Source organism: Ovis aries, chromosome 26, assembly GCF_016772045.2.
Source record: "Ovis aries strain OAR_USU_Benz2616 breed Rambouillet chromosome 26, ARS-UI_Ramb_v3.0, whole genome shotgun sequence".
Lineage (NCBI taxonomy): Eukaryota > Metazoa > Chordata > Mammalia > Artiodactyla > Bovidae > Ovis > Ovis aries.
The window spans coordinates 31,898,905-31,921,688 of NC_056079.1; the positions used below are offsets into that span (position 1 = coordinate 31,898,905).

The 22,784-nt window shown below is 50.3% G+C and overlaps 1 long non-coding RNA gene across 4 annotated transcripts in view; it reads right to left on the reverse strand.

The window, feature by feature from the left end:
* LOC121818057 (uncharacterized) overlaps positions 1 to 22,784 on the reverse strand; it is a 173,487-nt gene that overhangs the window by 141,968 nt on the left and 8,735 nt on the right. For 3 of the 4 annotated variants that reach the window (XR_009598638.1, XR_006058162.2, XR_009598637.1), the window contains exon 2: positions 12,495 to 12,820. This is a non-coding gene — a long non-coding RNA (uncharacterized LOC121818057). Of the gene's footprint in view, positions 1 to 12,494; positions 12,821 to 13,191; positions 13,384 to 22,784 lie in introns of those variants that run through there. The other variant, XR_009598639.1, reaches the window with a different exon arrangement.

The following is a 22,784-nucleotide window of genomic DNA, read 5'->3' on the forward strand; positions in this document are numbered from 1 at the left end:
CCACCTCCGCCCCGCAGAGGGACGGCAACAAACACAGAAGCGAACCAGAGACTGCACGGTTCCATGGAAGGCGGAAGAAAGAAGCTGCTTCTACCTGCTGCCCACCTCGTTCCCCAGAGAGCCTGTCTCCCCTCAGCTGTCTGAGAGGGGAGCTGTGGTGCTCCTTCAATAGATCCTGTTTACTTGAATTCTCTCAAGGGGTTTCTCTTCCTCATAAAGCCAAAGAGCTTCGACTAAGAAACTCTCCTATTCAGCCAGCAGCCCGGCTTCTCCTCGCCTACCAGCAGATTAGCCATCCCACCCAGGCCTAAGTCACTGTGACATGGGGAAGGCCATGTGCTTCCCTCCAACCAGGCCCCGCCACCCAACCCAGTCAGGCCACACTCACACTCCAAGCCAAGCCAGCGCCCTCATCCTCAAAGCTGAACGAGCCAAGAGTGGGCTGCAGCTCCCCTCAAAGGCCGTCCTGCGGCTCTACCAAGAAGAACTTCGTGCCCTGTGGCCTTGTGACCTCCCCCCAAGGCAGGGTTTTGCCCCTTGGGGAGAAGCCCTCCCCCCATATAAGGGCTGAGGGCCCAGCAGCGCCTGCCTTAAGCCAGAGAAGGCAGGGAGTTTGACAGCTCCAAGGTAAAGCCTCTTTTTATTAAGACAACACAGCAAACTTTTTTTAACCACAGCTGACATCACTCTAATAAATCACCATCATGTCTTGTGGGATAGAAAAAGCCAAAACACTGTCACATTTGATTTTGCTGGCTACTCTCGCCTCGAGAACAAACCATGTGTTTTTAATCAACAATACTTTGTTTTGCATTTCTCAGACCCCAATACTCTTTAAATAGTTGCTTTGACCAGAGGGCTATTTTAAACCCAGGGCCAGCTTCTTTGCAGAGGACATTAAGAAACAGAACACCATGTTACCCAGTCCCCAAGCTTATCCAGGGCACTTTCTCTGCCGGGATGATAATGTATTAGGAGGCTGTCTCTGTCTGTCTCAGAGGGGGCTTTCCTTGTCCCTCTTTGGGAATTTAATTAGATGTCTTCCCAGAAAGTTGGAGGGTTTGTTTTTTTTTTTTTTTTTTTTTTTGGTTTCACTAACAGGCAACCCAACTGGGTTATGGGAAAACGGCAAATTCCCAGCCAAAGGAAACATAGAAAGTCACATCTGGGACCAGGATTCCAGAGCAGTGAAAGAGGAGGTGGCAGAGGAAGGGGACTGTTGGAGGGGAAATGAGCAATGAAATAAGGTTTCTGGAATGGCACATGTCAATTTCTGTCCAGGCTTCTTGTGGGCTGATGGGCTTGGACAAAGCCAGTGAAGCCTACTTGGATTCATCCTTTGCATCTTGGGGAATGGGTACCACCTTCAGGCAAGAATAAGCTGTGTACAGAAATCTCTCACTAAAGCGGCTACTCCCCTGACTGCCCAGTACACCAGGATATCAGAAGTGATTTGCAGCTGCGTTCATCCTGTCCTGACATAGGTCTGCAACAACACCTGGCTTTAGAAAGATGATAGAAGGCGACTGAGGGAGAAGACCTTAACCTCAACTAGAGAACACTCTACACTATCTATGGAACAGTTTGATTGAAGCCCAGTGGAACAGCCCAGCCGAAAATATAAACATGGCTTCCATGTGGTTCTGGTGTCAACTACCGTCCCTCAGCTGTCTGGCAAAATTCTTGTCCTTGATTGACTAGTGAAATCCTCCAACACAGGTCAGCTCAAGGCTCGCTTCTTCCCTGGAGGTCCTAATGGTTCACCCTCTGCTGATCAGATGGTGCATGCCACCCAGGGCGGCCCCAGGCTCATACACCCAGGCCCAGACCTCTGCATGTCACACCCACCCCTTCCTGGGTCTGAGCCAACAGTCTTAGAAAACTCACTCTCAGTTGTTCAAAGTTCACTCTTTCATGGAGCCTTCAGCAACTATACGCTCTGGTTATTCGTTTTTCTGTGTATTATTCCACGAAACCACAGAATGTGTAAGCATGATGCTAACCCATGGAAAACCTCCTCTGTCAATGTTCTCTGCAAAATTGCCTGTCCCCACATTCCCCAAACACCTGTAGCCATGATGGGAAAGGCAGTAGTTGACATGCACGCCTGTAATTGAGAGGGGGTGATCTTCCAGGCTGAGTGCCAAAGAATTGATGCTTTTGAACTGTGGTGTTGGAGAAGACTCTTGAGAGTCCCTTGGACTGCAAGGAGATCCAACCAGTCCATTCTGAAGGAGATCAACCCTGGGATTTCTTTGGAAGGAATGATGCTAAAGCTGAAACTCCAGTACTTTGGCCACCTCATGAGAAGAGTTGACTCATTGGAAAAGACTTTGATGCTGGGAGGGGTTGGGGGCACGAGGAGAAGGGAACGACAGAGGATGAGATGGCTGGATGGCATCACCGACTTGATGGACGTGAATCTGAGTGAACTCCAGGAGTTGACGATGGACAGGGAGGCCTGGCGTGCTGCGATTCATGGGGTCGCAAAGAGTCAGACACGACTGAGCGACTGAACTGAACTGATCTTCCAGGCTAAATGCTATCAGTAAGGACCTCTCCCATGACTCAGAAGCCTTTGTACCATAGTCAGATCTGTCTCCCTCTCACAGATAAGCTAGTGTTAGTAGCTATTGACTTGCAGGCTCACTGGGATTTGCTGTTATCATAGTCACCTCTAGATTTCATTTGGTCACATAAGGGTCTCGGGGCTGACTATTTACAAGTCCAGGTTAGGGATTACTTTCCAGTTACTTCCCTGGTGGCTCAGACAGTAAAGCGTCTGTCTACAATGCAGGAGACCCAAGTTCGAGCCCTGGGTTGGGAAGATCCGCTGGAGAAGGAAATGGCAACCCACTTCAGTACTATTGCCTGGAAAATCCCACGGACAGAGGAGCCTGGGAGGCTACAGTCTATGGGGTCACAAAGAGTCGGACACGACTGAGCGACTTCACTTTCACTGTCCAGTTAGGTGTTACAAATAGAGATTTAATTCATGGCCTGGCACCTTAATGTTCTACAGCAAATGTTTTCATTCATTTAGCTATCTTCATAGGATAAAGTAGGAAACCTGGAAAGATAATGAAATATTGGAAATCTTCTGGTTGCTATTTACGTGGGTATTCAAGAACAGATTCAGAAGGAGGCGTTCATGTGCATGTGTGTATATGTGTGTGTCTCTGTGCGTGTTTGGTGGGTTAAATTAAAGATTGCAGAGTTGGTACCTGGCAGGAACACACTCAAGCAAGCCTCTGGAGTTGCCTCGCAGATTTCTTCCTGTGTTCACCTCCACCTGCTTTCCAGGCCAGCCATCCCTGACCATGGCCAGATGAACAGAGATATCAGGATTAAGAAAAGATAGATCCTTGCTCGCCAAAGTGTGGCCCATGCACGGATTGCCATGCTCGTTAGAAATGTTCAAGTTCCATTGTCCCACACAGATGGACTCAGAATCTGCATTTTAATAACATCCCCTGGGAGATTTGTATGAAACATTAAATCTGAGAAGCACTGGTATTTCTTAACCCTGACTATACATAAGAACTACCTGGCTTTTGATACTAAGATCTGACTCTAAACTAGAGGTCCTAAACCCCAGTCCCTGAACCAGTACCGGTCTGAAGCCTGTTTGGAACTGGGCTGCACAGCAGGACATGAGCCTCCAGCCAATGAGCTAAGCTTCATCCACGACTCCCTATCATTCGCATTACTGCCTGAACCATTCCTGCTCCTCCCACGATTGCAGGAAAAATTGTCTTCCACGTAACTGGTCCCTGGTGCCAACAAGTTTGGGGACCACTGCTCTAGACCAATGAAATCAGAGTTTCTAGACGTGGGGCCCAGGCTTTGGCATTGTAACCATTCCAAGTAACTTCAGCGTACAGACCAGATGGAGACCACTGGTCCAAGAGTGATCATGTCCTGTGTCTCACACGGCTGACATCACAGCCAGCTTTTGAACCACAGCCTGAGATCCAAGCACCACGCAGGCCGCCTATCCATGGTAGGGATGTCTGCTCATCTGAGGACAGAGACAAGCAGGGAAGAACAGCCGTGAAGCTCCAGGAAGCCCAGGCCTAAAGGATGCATTGTTTCTCCCCCAGACAAGCCAAGGAGGCTAGGGCAGGAGGATCAGACTGGAGAACACAGTTACTGCACCACGGAGACCCACAGGTCACACTGGCTGTGACCTCCCTGGAAAGGGCAGGTGCAGCTGCCCACAGATCAGGAGCCACCCCCCACCCCGCCCCCTACCCAGAGGGAAGCCCCAGCAGCTCCTGTCTCGGTGGCCCCAGAAAAGCCAGGCCAGAGGGTGGAGGATTTCAGCCAGATTTAATGGAAGCTTTACAAACAAAATATGCTTATTAGTAAATAATAATTATAGGGGAGCAGGTGCCCCGGGGGGAGCAGCTAACGTGGGATTCCACTGTCAAATGCCTTCCATGAACAAGCCCTGTCTGAAATTAAAACATCCCTGCTGTCAACACAAGTGTTCAAAGAGACCTGGCTTTCTGTACTGGAAGCCACAATTCTAATGCCAGCAGTTCATGGAAGGCTTCCTCGTTTATAGGGAACTCTCACACTACTAACGCTTTTAAGCCTCACGACAAGCCTGGGAGTCAAGAACTTCTCATTACCCCATTTTATAGATGAGGAAACAAGCATTAAACCTGGGTATTAGAGGGGGCAGGCCCAGATCACTCAGCTAGTGATCAGGGAGCTAGGCCTTGGGGTACAAGGCTAGTGCCCACTGCCCTGCCCTACAGCTGCCTTCCAAAGTGCACTGGTGTCGTTTGGTCAGAACTCTAATCCCACTGGAACACTTGTCCTCTTTCACTTCCAGAATTTCCTTTGCTGCTGGGCACCAGAGCCTTCAGGGCCCTACCCTTCTATGTCCTGTGTGCCAGCTGACCTCTAGGGAGACACGTTTGTGATACCCAGGTGGGCCCCTCTCTGAGACCTAAGGCAGGGATGAGCTGGAGTTTGCCAGCCAACAGGAGAGCGGAGGGCTGTAAAACTGGAAGAAGTTATTCACAGGTGCACACACACACACACACACACAGAGTTTCTCAACTGTAGGACATATTCAGGGTCCTGTTTCCAGTCACCTCAAAATTCCAGGTGGAAGTCACGAGCCAAAGAAATCGTGAACCCTCCCAATATGGCGACCAAGTCATAAACGTCATCACCAACTTGCAGAAGATTGAAAAATCCAGGAACAAATCAGCCTGGTGAAGACAGTGACTTGTGGAGCCATCTCAGAGAAGAGTCAGGAAAGCCAGCGACTTTAAATCCCTTCAAGTTTCTTAATCAAGTTACACTATTATTTGAAATTGGCAGAACACCAATGGATTTAGTCCAAAGACATAATATATGACTTTTTTTTTCTGGTTTTCTTTTTTAAGGGCATTAGGGTTTTAGTTCCTTTTTTCCTTCTTCTTGAGGGTTTTTTTTTTTTTTTTTTGGCAATATGTCGCTTTCTTTTCTCAAATCCATTTCCATCCAACATGCAGAAAATGGAGGCATTCCAGGGAGCCCTACACCTCCCTTCTCCTTGCACCCCTCAAAGAGTAGGCTCCTCCGTTAAACCGGCCTGCAGCCACAGGCAAGAGCATAGGATTTTGTGCAAATGGTTCTGCTGTTCCCTTGCAGCAACAGAGGGTGGGGGAGCCCTCATCACAGAATCACCCCCGAGATTTTGGAGGAACCTTCCCCTTCAGAGGCCTCCTCCTCTCCCTCCATCCCGGGGGCTCCACTCACAAAGGCTACAACCCCAGGCCTCCCTTTGTATGGCCTCCCGGCCTGCCCCAGGCCTCAGCCTCCCTTCCTGGGGAGCGCCCTGAGAGGCTGTCCAGGGCGCTGGGAGTTGCTTGCTCCTGCAACTCCCCTCCCACAGGCCCTGAGAAACCCCGGAGATCAAAGAGCTCAGCAGCAGACCAGGTGTCCAGCCTCTTCCACAGGCCACGATTAATCAAACTCCTGACTCACAGGGAGATCAAACCCGGCCCCCCGCCAGCTGTTGGTTAAAGCTGGCCTTCAAGTTGCCCTCATTAAATTTCCTCTCCCTCTCCCTGCTGACTCCTGCCCCGTGACCGCCTCTCTTGGATCTTTCTCTCAGCGCCTGTTTCCTCTCCCTCCTCCCACCAGCCTCTCAGTCTCCGATTCCACCCACTCCCTCCTGCTCCCCCAGCCACCACCCCTCTCGCTGACACCCCAGCTGCTCTGTTCTCTTGGTCCAACTCCTTCAAAAAGCCATGGTCCCCAGACTCCCTCGCCTAGACCCTCTCTCCTGGACCCTCCTGCTCGGACCCTGAAAGTTCCAAGAGGAAGTTATCAGGGGCGTCTGCTGTGGCTCAGAGAGCGGGTTTCCCCAGCTCTCAAGGCCAAGGGTGAGTTCACCCATGCAGAACTGAATGCTCACCTGATCCTCTCTGCAGCAGACACAGGCCTCTTCAGCACCACACACACACAGACCCATGGAAACAAACGTGTGCGTATACACACACACTCACACACACCCCCACACACACAGGCACACAGACCCACAGAAACACACGTGTACATATACACACAGACACACTCACATACAGCCATAGACACATACAGACACCCACACATACACTCTGCTGCTGCTGCTGCTGAGTCGCTTCAGTCGTGTCCAACTCTGTGCGACCCCACAGATGGCAGCCCACTAGGCTCCCTGTCCCTGGGATTCTCCAGGCAAGAACACTGGAGTGGGTTGCCATTTCCTTCTCCAATGCATGAAAGTGAAAAGTGAAAGTGAAGTTGCTCAGTCGGGTCTGACTCTTCACGACCCCATGGACTGCAGCCTACCAGGCTCCTCCTCCCATGGGATTTTCCAGGCAAGAGTACTGGAGTGGCAATCCCATGGGTGGAGGAGCCCGGTAGGCTGCAGTGCCTGGGGTCGTGAAGAGTCGGACCCGACTGAGCAACTTCACTTTCACACACACACACAGGCACACACAAACACGGACCCACAGAAACACATACGTACAAATAGACAGACACACTCACAGAGACCCATAGACACGCAGACACCCACACACACAGGCACGCAGACACCCACACACACACAGACCCACAGAAACACATGTGCACATATGCACGCTGATACACACATACCCATAGACACAGATACCCCCCCGCACATACACAGACACACAGACACACATGCATACACATATACATATATATATACATACACAGATATACACACACACACATACATATGTACTCACACACACATATGCACTCATACACAGGCATATACAAATACAAGCACATATACATATGCACACGTACATAACATATATATGTTCCTACACGTGTACACATACATAACTGCACACGTGCATACCTATGCATGTACAGATACATGCATAGTTACTACATGTGTATGCATATACATGCTTACACACATACACACAGATACCCACACGTGTACACCTATGTGTACATGCCTGTGCGTGTATACATATACATGTCTACACACATGCATACCTATACGTGTACCCATACACACGTTTCCCTGCTGGCCCATCCCCACCTTAGCACAGTTCGTGACCCACCCCCAGAAGGACCATCTGCCCCTGAACAGGAAGCAGCAAATATCCCTAGAAGCTGGAGCCTGGGGCACAAGCCTCCTCCTCCCAGCTCTGCCCAGCACCAGGAAGGAGGCACACTTTGGATCCTGCCTTCTCCCCGGCTGATGTGTCAAGAACATTCACTCCAGTTGTCTGAGGTTTGTTTTTATACACTTTTTCCTACAACAAACACTGACAAAAAAAAAAAAAGCAAATCCAGGCTGCAGAGCACTGTCCTCTCTTTCTCCGTCTCTCTATATACATCTATGTATTTTTTAACTTGTTTTCCATTTCAGTGGTTCTTCAAGCGCACAGGCGTGAGAAAACACAGATGGATCAGAGCAGGCAGTGTTGGAGCCACGCGGGAGACTTCGCACCGCGCTGGAGATTTTTAGAAGTCTTGGAAGACCTCAGGAGGCAAGAGAGGGGTTTTTTTTTTTTCGGTTTGGGGTGGGTTTTTTTTTTTTTTTTTCCTTCATTTTCTCCTTATAGACTTGGAATGTTCTCCTCTCTTCCTCTCCCAGTTCTATTTCTCTAGCCCTGGCATCACCTGCTGCCACGGCTGGGAACAGAAGGTCCCTTGGCCTCGGTGCCTGGGTCGCTGTGACTGCCCTGGGCTTGACCCCTCTACCTGCCCATGTTTCCCCAGCTGTGGTGAGACGAGCCCAGGGAAGGGGGGAGCGGGTTACGAGAGGCCATCCATCACTCGGGCGGCAGCAGAGGCTTGAATGAGGGCCAGAGGGGTCAGGGCTTGCCCACTTGGGCAGCCCAGCAGGGGGGAGGCAGGAGCATTACAAATTGTTGAGCTATCAGGGCCAGCCTTGATGGATGGTGCAGATTCAGGACCGAGATGCTGCCACCGGGCCCAGTTCGTGCTCTGGTCCTCCCTGGCTTCTTCCCAGCCCACCACCCCACCCCCCTGGTGGCCCCTTCTCCTCCACTTGCTTTCTCTTGCCGGTGCAAAGCCCATCCGTCAAGCCGTGCCCCGAAGCTGACCTTTTGCAGAGAACAGCCCGCCTCAGAGAACCATTTCTCGCTGAAAAACCTCACTGAGGAATTTTATTAATGCTGGCAGGGCAGCAGCCGGCGAGGGCCTCCGCGACTTCCTGTCCCCACCGCCTGCCTCGATGCCCGCAGTTTCATGAGCTTCGAGCCAGAGTGGAAAGTGCCAGGTGTGACCAGATCTCTTCAGCCACTCCTATTTCTCTCGCACGCTCTCTCTTTCTGTATCTCTGTCATCTCTGTCTCCCTCTCAGCCGCAGACTCACTTCCGCCGCAGGTAGGCCTGCTGGTCTGAGTCACCTGTGGACATGTGGCGTGCCTGTCCTCCTCTGAGACTCAGCGGTCGCTTCAGCCCCACCTTCACCTCCGCACAGTCTGACCTCAGCGAGACGGGAGTTTCGGGAGAGGCGCCGAGGCCTCCTCTGGGAGAAAAGCGAGCGTCGAGTGAGAAGTCCAGCTGGGTGGGAAGGAGATGTGTTCTCCCAGCTTGGGCTAGGGATGGACGCACCGTTGCGTGGTTTCTAGCTGGCGGGGGGACCTGTCCATCTCCTCGGGGCCCCCTCTCTGGAGACCACACAGGCTGCCAGCGGTGCCACCGCAGCTGCACAATAGAATGGAGAGTGGGGACGTGTTGGGGCAAACAGTGATGGAAGATGTTTAATAGAATTACTATTAGGCCTCGAGTTAATGAATCACAACTGCAAGAAATCATGATAATCCAGCCAGCATTAGTGACAGATTAGCTTCAAAGCTGCCATAAAAGTGCCATAATGCTTACCTAACGGCATGATTAATTCTCCCAGTACATAATGGCTTTATGGAGGAACCAGGCACCAACAGAGGCTTGACAGAAAGCCACGCCAAGATCCTCAGGGCGCCGGGGGGGGCATCCCCACCCTGCCTGGGCGCTGTGACTTCCGCTCCACCGGGAGGCAGCTGCCCCCACTGGATTGTGGGTAGCCGGGCAGCTGCTAGGGCTCACTCCAGAGCCATCTTGGGCAGGGGGCAAGGAGCACCACCTCCAGACTCCCTCCAGGGCTTTGCCCCTCACCTGATAGCTGTCCGGGGAGACCAGGAAGTCACATCACGCCGGCTCCCAAGATAGCAACTCCTGGGACCAGCACTGGGGCCTGGAGAGCCCCAACATGGTCCCCTGATCAGAAGGCCCAGCTTGAAGAAGCCTGAGAAGAGCCTGCAACTGAGGAATTCACCAAGTCTGTCCTCACCCGCTGTGTGACGAGCAGAGTCACTCAACCTTTCTGGCTCAGCTTAGTCAGGCTCCAAGTCTATAACCACTGGACTGCCTCCCTAGAATGGCATCTAAGTGTTATGAATCACTAACTTGTCCTTCAGGCATAATGCAAATCTTCTCATATGCTATTATTTCATTTGCTGCCCCCAACAACCCTCCGAGAGAGGTACCATTCTGCTCAATTCACAGATAGGGAAACTGAAGCTCCACAGCTAAACTAGAAGCGAATGTGGAGCCAGGTAACACTCCCCAGTTCCGTGCTTCCCTACCAGCCCTCTTAACCTTTCGTACCACCAATCTCGGGCTTCCTTCATGGCTCAACAGTAAAGAATCTGCCTGAAATGCAGGAAACACAGAAGACACAGGTTTGATCCCTGGGTCAGGAAGATCCCCTAGAGGAGGGCATGGCAACCCACCCCAGTATTTTTGCCTGGAGAATCCCATGGACAGAGGAAACTGGTGGGCTACAGTCTATAGGGTCGCAAAGAATCAGACATGACTGAAGCAGCTGAGCACACACACACACCGCCAATTTAACCTCAGGGGAAAAGCAGCTTGTGAGACAATGAACAGCATCTTCTAGGATGTTCAGCTCTGCTTGATTGCCGGCCCCACCCTGCGATGGAAGTGGAGAATCTGAACCGATTCTAGGATCCTGTTCTGATAGCATTAGCTTGGGCACACAACCACCCCTGGTTTCTGTTTCGGTGTCTCTTTTGTACAAGAGGAATGGTAGTGTAACAGAGAGCAAGCCTGACTCCATATTGGATCTGTTCCTTTAGCTCTCTCTAACCTTTGCGCTCTGCGGCCTGTGCTGAGTCATGCTGGTTCCGCACCTTTTGTAAAGGAATGTTGCCTGTGGCCTGAAGTATACAAGAAGCCCATTCTCAAGGCTCTGACCTTTAAAGGTAGAACGTTTTCCCATTCATATACAGGTTAAGAGTTGCAGAACAGAGAATAACCTTTGTCTTGCTGGAGGTTTACAGGGACAATGTGACCAGAGCCACCTGGACAACTGGAAGAACAAAGGATTCCTGCACCAAAAAGTATCTAACAACCAGCCACACCCCCTCCTTCAGTATAAAAGAAGCCAGAATTCTGACTTGGGTTAGATGGTTTTTTAGGATACCAGTCGACCATCTTCTTGGTCTGCTGGCTTTCCAAATAAAGTCCTAACAACTTTCCAAACAAGTCCCTTGTCCCAACAACTCATCTCTCAATTTATTTACCTGTTGTGTGACAAATAGTATGAGCTTGAACTTGGAAACCGGAATAGTAATAATAATAGGTTGCCCACCTCTCAGAAAGAGCATCTCGACCCCTCAGGGCTCAGATCTATGTTTTCACAACTCCCACTAGGGCCAAGGCCACTTGCCTGAACACAGACTGCACTCCGTAGCCTCCTACCATGGTCTTCCCATCTTCCCATAAATATAGAGGCAATTAGCAGGAAGCCCAGGTCTGAAGGGAATTCTCAGAGCCATGTTCATCTTCATAAAGTTAAAGAAAATCCCCCAGGAGACCTGAATCACTGCTGTGGCAGGCCAGCTGTTTCTGGTCTGATTAACTGGGGCTCCGTGCAAGGCACACAGCCCTCCCTCCAGTATCCTCCCAGCCCACACAACTCCAGGGTCCCCACCAAGAGGAGACCCCTCCAGGCTGTCATGGATACACTTGCAAAAAATGGAGACTTTGTCCTCTCCTGCCAAATCCTCAACAGGCTCCAATCTTCCCTGATGTCAATGCACTTCTTAAACTCCAAAGTCAAATGGCAACCAGCACTCATTCAGCAAATACAGTGGGTCCTTGGATAACAGGATCCGTAATATAAGTGGACTGCCTGGGTCCACTTATATTCATTTTTTTTTTTTTTCAAATAAATGATACAGTGCTCTGTGACCTATCATTATTTGAAATTGCAGGTACAGAACTGTGGATACTGAAGAACCACAGACATGGAGGACCAACTGTAACTTATATGGGCATTTTCTACCACGTAGCATGTCGACCCTCCTAACCCCAGAGTTGTCCAAGGGTCCACTGTATTTGCTTTTACAGGCACAATGGGAAAGGCCAAGAAGGTGATGAAGGCCCACTTCATCCCTTTGCAATCCCTTTGCAGCACTGAATCCCCAGATGGGTGGGTTTTCTGAAGGTGACTACATTCATAACGACTCATGCGTCCCATAGCTGATGGCCTAATGGGTATCAGGTGGACCCCATCACTTTTGTTATAAAGTCACCAAACCTCAGGGTTGTCAGAAATGGCAATGAGTGTTTCTCCCGGTCCCCCTGCCTCCCCAAACCTACCCCCAACTGCTATTGGTTCCCCCTGAGTCAAATATAGAATTCTTATTTCAACATGCTGAGCCCAGTGAAAGCCCAATAAATATTTATTGATGGTGGTGCCTGTGATGAATTAACAGCCAAAGCTGTCAAATGAAAGTTTCACACAAGCAGAGACCCTGCTGAGAAAAGAAACCACTATATAAAGTCTGAAATTTTTCAAAATGACAAGCATTCACACACTCGCACTCACACACCTGGGATATCAGACGGAAGACCACCACTCTCTATCAAGCCTATCCAGAAAACCTCATTGGAAAACAGGAAGTTTTCCAATAGAATGTCCATACCTTTATGGCAGGCATGTTCAGCTTCTCAGCGGCCAATCAGTCCAGCCTGTTCCAGGCCCTGGATCCAGAGCCTCTCTTTGTCTCCTTGTCAGATCCAAATGTTGGTCACTCAGTCATGTCCAACTCTCTGCAAGTCCATGGACTATAGCCTGCCAGGCTCCTCGGTCCGTGGAATTCTCCAGGCAAGAATTTCAGGGGCAGGTTGCCATTTCCCCCTCCAGGGTATCATCCCAAATCAGGGATCGAAGCCAAGTCTCCTGCATTTCAGGCTGATTGTTTACTGTCTGAGTCACCAAGGAAGCCCAAGGGCCAATGCAGTTCCAGTCCTGGGGAAAGAAAATGGCACCACTGAGCGCTTGATCGGGCATCCCAGACCAGCCAAAATAAGTGCTGTGACATATACAATTCTCAGGATGCTAAAAATTAAAGGAAAAAGATCCAGGGCAGGAGAGGCTATTTAAATGGGAATTTTTGACCAGACAGTATGTGCCTAGAAGGAAATGCCAAGGAGTGCAACCCTGAAGACATCGAGAACTTTGAGGCCTGGTGGGTGGAGACAGTCATCATACAGCCCCCAACCCACCCAACACATCCACAGGCGTGAGCACACTGACCGTGGGTCTATGAGCCTCCCGTGGTTCTGAGGATTAACAGTAGCTTGAATATTTTCCCCCATCTGACCTGCCCAGATGCTCACCACTGCAGCTCTGAGGCACCAAAGCTCCCTGCCATCCCCTCGATCTTGATCCATTTGACTCTGAATTCAAGCTCCACGGGCTTCAGACATCAAGCCACATGGCTACCTGGAGGGCAGTCAGAATGGGACTTTGCCGCTCCTGAAACCCAGCAAGAGAGAACCATGTACAAGCTGCTAAAGCATGTGGGCTACAGAAAAGCCTCAGCCAGCTCGAAAGAAGGAAACCACAGACGACCTTGAAGAAACGACTTTGAGTTTGTGCTGAACTTATCAAGTGAGACTGTGTGTGTCACTCACTTCCTCTGAGCCTGGTCTGTGCCCCAAGATTCTCTCACCCTGGAGGAAGCTGGTTCTAGCACAGCCTGTGGCACAGTCTGGGGTTGGGGACAGAGCAGAAGTCAGAAGGAAAAGAGCATGAAAACCAAAGATGCCCCAAGAGAGCTGTAGAGGGAAGTGGGTAGGAGCTGTGGGGCAGGCTGCCCTGCCTCTTCTGGTCCTCCCAGACCCCATGCTGTTCTTCGTCTTCCAGCTCTTGTTCCTTGCCCAGTCCCTGGGAACTCCTTATTTGGACACTCTCCTGGTGTTGACCAGGCAGCCTGAGTGAAGAAGACAGAGAAGGAGACTTTCGATGACCAGAGTTTGGTGGCATCGCTGTGTGCCAGGCCCTCTGCTAGGGAGCGTCCTCCCGTGGGAAGATCACAATATGTCCATGGACAGAAGGAACACCCACAGTCCAGCTGGCAATGCCTGTTGGCCCCTTCCCAGCCTGGGCCCGTCTTCCCTGGCTGCTAAATACTACCTCCTAATTCTGCTCATTTTGGGTATTTGTTCCTGTCCAGATGGGGTGTCTGATCTTGCCATGGCGGTTGTTTTCTGCAAGAGGGACCTGGTACACTTTTATAGGAACCCAGTGGCTCCCTGGGGTCAGCCTCTAATGCTGTCCAGATGCAGGAAAACAGAAGGGCCATTCAAAAACAACCGAAATATCAACACAGTTTGAAAGCGGTCTGTTAGCACTTGTCATAAGCACAATAAACAAAACAATGAAGCCATCAGAAAGGACCGTGAGACAGTCAGGCTTTAGGAACTTGGCTTTGATGACTTAGAAAAGCAAAGAAAGGGGGCAGAACCAGTTCCCAATTTGGCCAAGGCCTGTTTGTTCTGCTTATCTGAAGTGAGTGCTAACAATCCTCACCATGATGAAAGGACCTAGAAGTTTCTCTCTTGCAACTGGCCTCTTGGCAGTTGGGCACTGCCTTCCATAACCGGTCAGATTCTGCACGTGCCCATAAAACACTCATCTGTAGGACACCACGCCCATCTGCGGAAAAACCCTTGTCCTTTCTGGGTTAGCTCAGCAAACAAGTGAGCATAGCCAATGACATTCACTGGTTCTTCCCCAGGTGGGCTCTGGGAAATAAGACCAGGGCTGGAAGAGTTAAAGTTGTAGACACGCAGGAGTCGGGTACTCCAACCCCAGGTGAGTCAGAGCTGGGACCAAGGGTCCATTGGTCCTGCCTTTCTGAGGAAGAGGCTGAGAGAGAAAGGTCAACCCACACCAGGCTTCCAGTCTGAGGTGTGGGGCAGGGGCCGGAGCTGTCTCTGGGTGAAATGAGGCCACCTTCTTACCACTTACTCAAGCTTGTTTCCCTCCGTCTCCACGGCTCAGGCTTTGCCTAATTCCCAAAGTGGGCGCCGGCCAACATCTATCAGATTACCTGCCAGTGATTTAAGCAAGCTTAGTTCGTTTGGGTGCAGTCCTGCATTTTGACTCTTAGTCAAGTAAAATAAGGGATTAACCAAGACGGGGGTGGGGCGGGGGATGTCTAACATGCCTGTCTACTGTGGGGGAGGGGGTTCTAGAAGCAAATGGGTCCTGCTGGCAAGAATGAATGAAAAGCTGGGGGTCTGGTCCCCTGCTCTGCAGTGTGACCTTCTCTCCCCATACATACATCCAGTTGGCCAGTCTGCTAAGCCCTGTGGGCAGATGAATCAGAAGATTTCCCTCCTAATTGGGAAAGGGAAAAAAAAAAAAAAAAGATGTCAGAACAAAGGAACCAAACACACATATAATAGAACTCTCCCATTTCTGCTGCAGACCTAAGGACTGAAGTCTATTCTGCCGTAATCCTCCTCCTCCAAAGGCAAAAACACCCTGAGGGTCTGCAGGCTTAGTCGGAATCTGGCTGTCTCTCTGGAACAGAAAATGATTCCACAATGAGCAGTAAAAATTCACTGAACACCTTTGGTGTGTCTGGTCACTCCCTTCAACTACTTCAAATATTTCATCGGGTAGGAATAATCTTGGAATCGAAGACTCAATTTCTCCAGATGCCTTGCAGCCTAAGGAGGATGCGACCCCTAGCTTCAAAGGCCCGTCTTAATTCCTGTCTGCCTCCCAGCCAAGTGGGGATAGAAAAGCAACAGGTAAGAGGCCTGGGCTCCTTCACAGTGGCCATCTGTACTCTGATCAGCTTCCTGTGGTGCTGAGGAAGGAACACGGAATTTTGGAGTTAGAGAAAGTTGTGACTGGAGTCCTATCGTCAGCACATCCTAACTGCCAGCTTCTGAGTAGTGACATAATTCGTAGAACTTTGAAAGGACCAAAAGAGCTCATGCTTAACAAAAACCAAGGCAGAATCCAGCACACAGTATGTGCAATAAATATTAGCTGCTTTATTCTCATCTCCACCCACATATAGGTGTCAATCAAGTCATAGACAAGTATTTGTTAGAAGCCCATTCAGTGCCCAACACAATGAGAGGTCAAAGGATACAGAGCATAAGCCAAGGTCACTGCCTCGGGGGAGCGCCCAGAATGATAAGATGAGCAGATCATTTAATAGAAAGAGAAATGGCTTCAAAACAGACACAGAGTCCTGTTATGAGAGGGAAGCAATATGGTCCTTGGCAGGCTTAGACTCACCCCACTTAGGATGCTTGTTGTTATTGCTTAGTCACTAAGTCGTGTCCAACTCTGCGATCCCCAAGGACCACTATCTCCCAGAGTTTGCTCAAACTCATGGTGCTCCTTACTGACAAAATGACCTTGGATCAAATACTTAATCCCTCTAAGTCTTGGTTTCCTCATCTGAAAAATGAAGGAAATCACATCTCTCATTGGGCTATCATCAGGATAGTTCAATTAAAAGTGCCCATTATCAGCAGTGTAATCTCAAATGTGAAATGTGGATAATTGTCCCAACTCATAGGGATGTGCTGAGGATTAAATTTATTAGTACATGTAAGGCATTTTAAATAGGGTAATGTCACTGCTCTTATTGCCCTCTAGAATGTAAGTTCTTTAAAGGAAGGATTTTTGTCTGTTTCGTGCACTGATGGATTCCCAATAGAACAGGGCCTAGTACATATCACATAAGTATTAGTTGATTTGGTCCTACAGGAGAATCAAGCAGAGGGGCAGATTCCATTCCAGGAAGGCTTCCTGGAGGAGGCGATACAGGATGGTGCATAGGGTTAGTCCTGAGCGGGAAGGTGAAGAAGGGAATGCCTGTAGAGCGACTAGCATGGAGGAGCCCCAGGTGTGAAGGAGCATGGTGTGAACAGGAAACTTCAGGCAATCTAGTGTTTGTAGAATAAAGAAGGATAGGAATAGGCAGGAGATGAGTCTCTCTCTCCCAGGTTGTCCAGTGACTGATCTTAGTGGGGCCAAATATACCCCGGAAAGCACACCCAAGAGAAATGCAGGCTTTTGAAAAAGACAGCTCCCATCAGATCCCTCACTCAGAGGCCTCCAAGCCACTAAGTCTGATCTCCAAAAGCTCCAGAAAGAGCAGACGCCCTGGGGAGAGTCCCATCACAGGGGACCCTAACCCATCTGCCTACAAGATTTCCAGCTCACTGGGAGAAGCAGGCAACCATGCCTGTGAACTCTGACCTCATCCATCCCATCAGGGCCTGGGGAAGCATTTACGTCTTCAAAGACCCTGGTAAATGTTAGCCAACAGCCTCTCTCCACCCCTCAAGCCTCACCTCCTCCCTCTCTGGGCTACCAGGGGTCAGGGACCAGGGTCACACCTGGCCAGGCCCAGATCAGTCTGGCATCTCATCCACAGATCACCCTGCTCCCTGCTCCCCTGCACTGCCCACCGCCCCCACACACACATACACAGTTGGGCCCAGGGCTTGGGAAGGGGTCACAGAAAGGGGGCCCCTATAAGGAAGGCCTCGGACATGATCCAAGGGACCTTCAGACAAAGGAGGGCTCGGGCCCAGCTCCTTGGCAGGAGCCCCAGGTTCTGCATTAGGGGAGGGGTCAGCTCCAGGGATTGCCATCAAGCAGGTTTCAGTGACCTCTCCCTGACCCCCGGGGTGCCTCTGATCTGCTCAAGGCAGGGAGGCCTGTTAACTTTTACCAGACTCTTTTGACATGGAGTGCTAAGAAGAACCCGGGAGGGGGCTTCACTCAAATGTCGGAGGCTCAGCGCTGCCCCCACAGCCTCACCGCCCACCCTGCCCCACCCTGTGGCAGCTCCCAGGCCCCAAGAAGCGGAGGGGCACCCAGGCCCTGGGGAACACACCTCCATGCTGGCCCTTCAAATTCCCTTACTCTGACGGCCTCAGCCCACAGCCTGCACTGACCTCTGACCTCTGACAGATGATGGTCTAAGAGTTTCCGCAAAGAGTCGGGGCTTTTCCAGGCAGAGAAAGGCCTGGAACCGGGGAGTTGAGAACTGTTTGAGCTAGGCCCCTTGGGGGATGGCCGTCCAGCCAGCGCTGACAAATGGGCCTGGAATGAAGGGGGACGGCACCCCTAGGCCGAGCCTCCCTGTCCCCCCACCCTGCTCCAAGCCAAGCTCCCCGGAAGAACCCTCCCAAAGGGAGAGACGAGTCTCTAAGGGCCAGGGACTGGATGGCCTTGTCAGCTGCACAGTGATGAGCTATGCGGCTTGAGAACCGCTTATCTTCCTGGGCCTCAGTTTCTCCACTTGTCAAACAGGGCAGGGAAGAGGAGGTCCATAAGATAACCTCTTCTACAGCCTCCAGTTCCAAGTTCTCCATCTGCCTCCAGTTTCTTTCCCACCCTCCAGGCCCCGTCCTCCTCAAAAGCCCAGCTAGATGCTTCTGGTTTTACCACCAACTTTAAAGCCAGAGGGATGCACCCAGCATAAGCCTTTCATTTATAAAATGAGATAGCTGGAATGCAGACAGATGATAATTCATCTGAGTGACCTGGAGTCAGACACCTAGAGGCACAGTCAGGGCTGGAATCGCGATCTCCCAGGACCGTGTCCTTTATGCTGGGCCAGCTGTAGTCTCCATGTGCTTCAGAGAATGCCACCTCCTCAGAGGAGACAGGTCAGAGTTCAAGCGTTCAAGACCACCTGCCCACAGCCTGCCCACTGGCCTGTACTCTTTTCTTTTTTTAATTTAATTTGAGTTTGTGTTAGTTGCTCAGTTATGTCTAACTCTTCATGATCCTATGGACTATATAGCCCACCAGGCACCTCTGTCCGTGGGATTCTTTGGGCAAGAATATTGGAGTGGGTTGCCATTTCCTTCTCTATAATTTGAGTATAGTTGCCTTATAATGATGTGTTAGTTTCTTCTCTACAGCAAAGTGAATCACAAATATCGTACAGTATTCCTTATATATGGAATCTAGAATAAGGGTACAGATGAACTTATCTGCAAAGCAAAAACAGAGACACAGATGCAGAGAACAAAAATATGGATGCCAAGGGGGAAAGAGAGGGACAGAATGAATTGGGAGACTGGGGTTGACATATATACGGTACTGTAAGTGGCGCTAGTGGTAAAGAACCCGCCTGCCAGTGCAGGAGGCTAAGAGACGTGGGTTCCATCCCTGGGTCAGGAAGATTCCCTGGAGGAGGAAACGGCCATCCGCTCCAGTATTCTTGCCTGGAGAATCCCATGGACAGAGGAGCCTGGCGGGCTACAGTCCATGGGGTCGTGAAGAGTCGGACACGACTGAAGCAACTTAGCAAGCAGCACACGTGTATAAAATACATAACCAATGAGAACCCACTGCATAACACAGGGAACTCTACTCTGCGTTCTGTGTGACTTACATGGGAAGGAAACCTAAAAAAGAGGGAATCTGTATATATATATATAACGGATAACTGTCCCCTGTTGACCACCAGGCTCTTCAGTCAACTCACCCTCTGCCCAGCAAATCTCAGGATTGGGTCCCCCCCCCTGACCCTAGTCTCTGCTCCTAAAGGTCCTATCCCAAAACCTGCCCAAGTACACTCTCTCCCCAGAGCTTCCTGCCCTCAGGGCCCTGCCCTGCCACCCTGACCTCTGAGTCTTGCCTGCTCACTTAGCTCCCGATCCTGGTTTTGAAGGCATCACCACCACCACCACCACCCCTGTGCCATAGACAGTGGGCCACTCCCGCTGGGAGCCGCCGTGGATCCCGATAGCCTGCAGCTGCTTCCTGGCCCCACCTCTCACTGGCCACACAGGCAAGTTACTTCACTTTCCTACTTCACTCCGTCTCTTCGTAGGAAAAGTGGGGATGACAGGAGCTCTGACCCCATTTAGCCACAGTTAAGAGACCCTCTGATGCATGCACGTCCTTACAATTGTGTCTGCCACATGGCACATATACACAGGCAGACCTGAGATGCTGCAGGTTCCGTTCCAGACTGATGCAATAAAGTAAAACTGCAATAAAACTGGTCACAGGAACTGTTTGATTCCCCAGTGCATATAAAAGTTACATTCACACTCTACAGTAGTCAAATAAGTGTGCAATAGCACTGGTTGTTGAGTTGTTCAGTCATGTCTGACTCTTTGCAACTCCATGGACTAAAGCACGCCAGGCCTCCCTGTCCATCACCAACTCCTGGAGTTTACTCAAACTCATGTCCATGTAGTTGGGGATGGCATCCAACCATCTCATCTGCTGTCGTCCCCTTCTCCTCCCGCCTTCAATCTTCCCCAGCATCAAGGTCTTTTCAAATGAGTCAATTCTTTGCATCACGTGGCCAAAGTATTGGAGTTTCAAGTTCAGCATCAGTCCTTCTAGTGAATATTCAGGACTGATTTCCTTTAGTATGGACTGGTTGGATCTCCTTGCAGTCTAAGGGACTCTCAAGAGTCTTCCCCAACACCACAGTTCTAACGCATCCGTTCTTCATCGCTCAGCCTTTTGAATTATCCAGCTCTCACATCCATACATGACTACTGCATTACGTCTAAGAAAAGAATACACATCCCTTAATTAAAAAATACTTGATTCCTAAGAAACATTACCCATCCTCTGAGCCTTCAGCGAGTCATAGTAGCACCGTCAAAGATCACTTACATATATAAGGAATGAAAAATTGGAAATATTGTAAGAATTACCAAAATATGACACAGAGACATGAAATGAGCCAAATGTTGTTGGAAAAATGGCACTGATGGACTAGCTCAGTGCAGGGTGGCCACAAAACTTGAAATTGTGAAAAAAAATGTAGTAACAGTAAAGCAAAGTTCTATCAAAGGAAGTTGGCTTGGGTATATATATTTACTCTGTGTGTGTGTGTGTGTGTGTGTGTGTGTGTGTGTGTGTGTGTGCGTGCTCACTCAGCTGTGTCCAACTCTTTGCGACACCATGGACAAGAGTCCACCAGGCTCCTCTGTCCGTGCAAGAATATTGGAGTGGGTTGCCATTTCCTCCTCCAGGGGATTTTCCCGAACCAGGGATTAAACCCGCATCTCCTGTATTGGCAGGCAAATTCTTTACCACTGAATTGCCTGGGAAGCCCCATTTACTATGTGCCATTATTCAATATTATATGCTTCATGTATGTATTTTTCACATCTGTAGGTTTCCCTGAATGCAAGCATAATAATGTGTGTCTTGGTAACTTCTGGAACTGTGGTGATGTGGGTCTAGGAGGCTTTTGGAATGGATGAACAGGTATGTAAATGGATAACCAGTCTTGCTAGTGACTCAGCACTGGGATGAACTCACTTGTTCTTGGAATGCTGTTTATCTGCAGGGTTCCGGGACCCAGAACAGACGTTTTCTCCCACTCCCACCAGGGTAGTCCCCAGAGCATGACGATTCCCCTTGAAATTCTCAATGCCCCTTCACATCTCCTGCCCCCAGCAGAGGCCTTTACATTCCACTGGTTCACCTGCTCTGCTTGGTGCCCAGCTCCCGCCCCTCCTGCTGACCCCAGAGGACAAAGGGCTTGCAGGTGATTGATGGTGACAGTGACCCGCCACTGACCCTTCCAACCTGGGCTTGCCGCCGCCCATGAGGCCCTCAGCAGCCTCCACGGCTTTTGAAATGCAGGCTCTCCATCTGACCTGACGGGGCCTGCTGGCTTTCTTCCCCTTGTGAAGTGGAATCTTTGATGTGGACCCCACTGGGTTCTCTCCGAGCATCCAGCCCGGGGAATCACTGCCTCCAACAGCCTGCCTTTGTGGGTTCAGGGCGTGAAGCTAGACGGACCAGGGTTCAAATCCCAACTCTGCCACGTTCAAGCTTTGTGTTCTCCCAGACTCCAAATCTCAGATTCCTGATTATGAAGAAGGAAGAGAAGGTGTGGCCCAGCAAGCCAGTGGAAGGGTAACTTGAGGTAATACACAAGGCCTCTGGGCCCCAGGCTGGCCTACTGTAATTCCTCAGTAAGTGATGCCCACGGGGGAGAGGGGGGAATTAGATGAATGTGGAGGCAGAAGGTTGGACGTAAGGACAAATGGACTGTTCTGTCCACCTTCTCCCTCTTGTAACATAATCTCCTTGATCTCCATCCCCAGAATGATCACACACACACACACACACACACACACACCCCACGTCCCATCCACGACTCTTCACTTAACCTTCTCCCTGCCCAGAAAGCCTCAGGCTGGCTCTCTGGGACAACCTAACCCCGTAGACCTGTCTCCTCCTCCTTCCTCTCGGTCATCCGGGCCATTTGCTGCCCAGGCTCACATCCTCCCCGTCGGGCCGCCGCAAATTTGCCGTTCTCGCGAAAGAATCTGCCTGCGTGAAACCACCGAGCGTTTCTCATAGCACCATTTCCAAGCCATTCATTTACTTACTGTCTCAAGTTTATGTGTCTAGCCCTCAAAAGAATATATTTGGTTGAGGCGACTTCCTGTTAGTGAGTTTGGGTGCCTGGCTGAAAGACCTCAAGAGGCTTAGAGATGGGTCCACCACCACTTTGAAACAACCAGAAGACTAAATGAAGCCTCTGCTGAGCCCATGCCCTGCGATTTCTCACAGATTTCCATGCAGGGGGATCCATGGGTAGCAGTTATTGGAGAGATGAACTGATGAAAGCCACAGGGCCAGTGATAGCTCTGGGAGTGCAAGGAAGAGGATCGGAAACTCTCCAGCCTTACTGCTCCCTTGAGGCTACTCACCAAGTGTAAAACATAAAGCGCAGAAGTCGATAGGTGTTTGCATTTGACAAGGATGGAGGTTTGGCACCTCAGACTCCAGCTCCGCAAGACAAAAGTCCTTCACTTTCTCTCTCTCTCCCAGATCCTCACTGATGGGGCCTTCATGACAGCCAAAACCAGACTTCCTATACTTGAGCTTTTAAAATTTTTTTGTTGACAGTTCATTTACAATATTGTGTTAGTCAGGCGTACAGCAA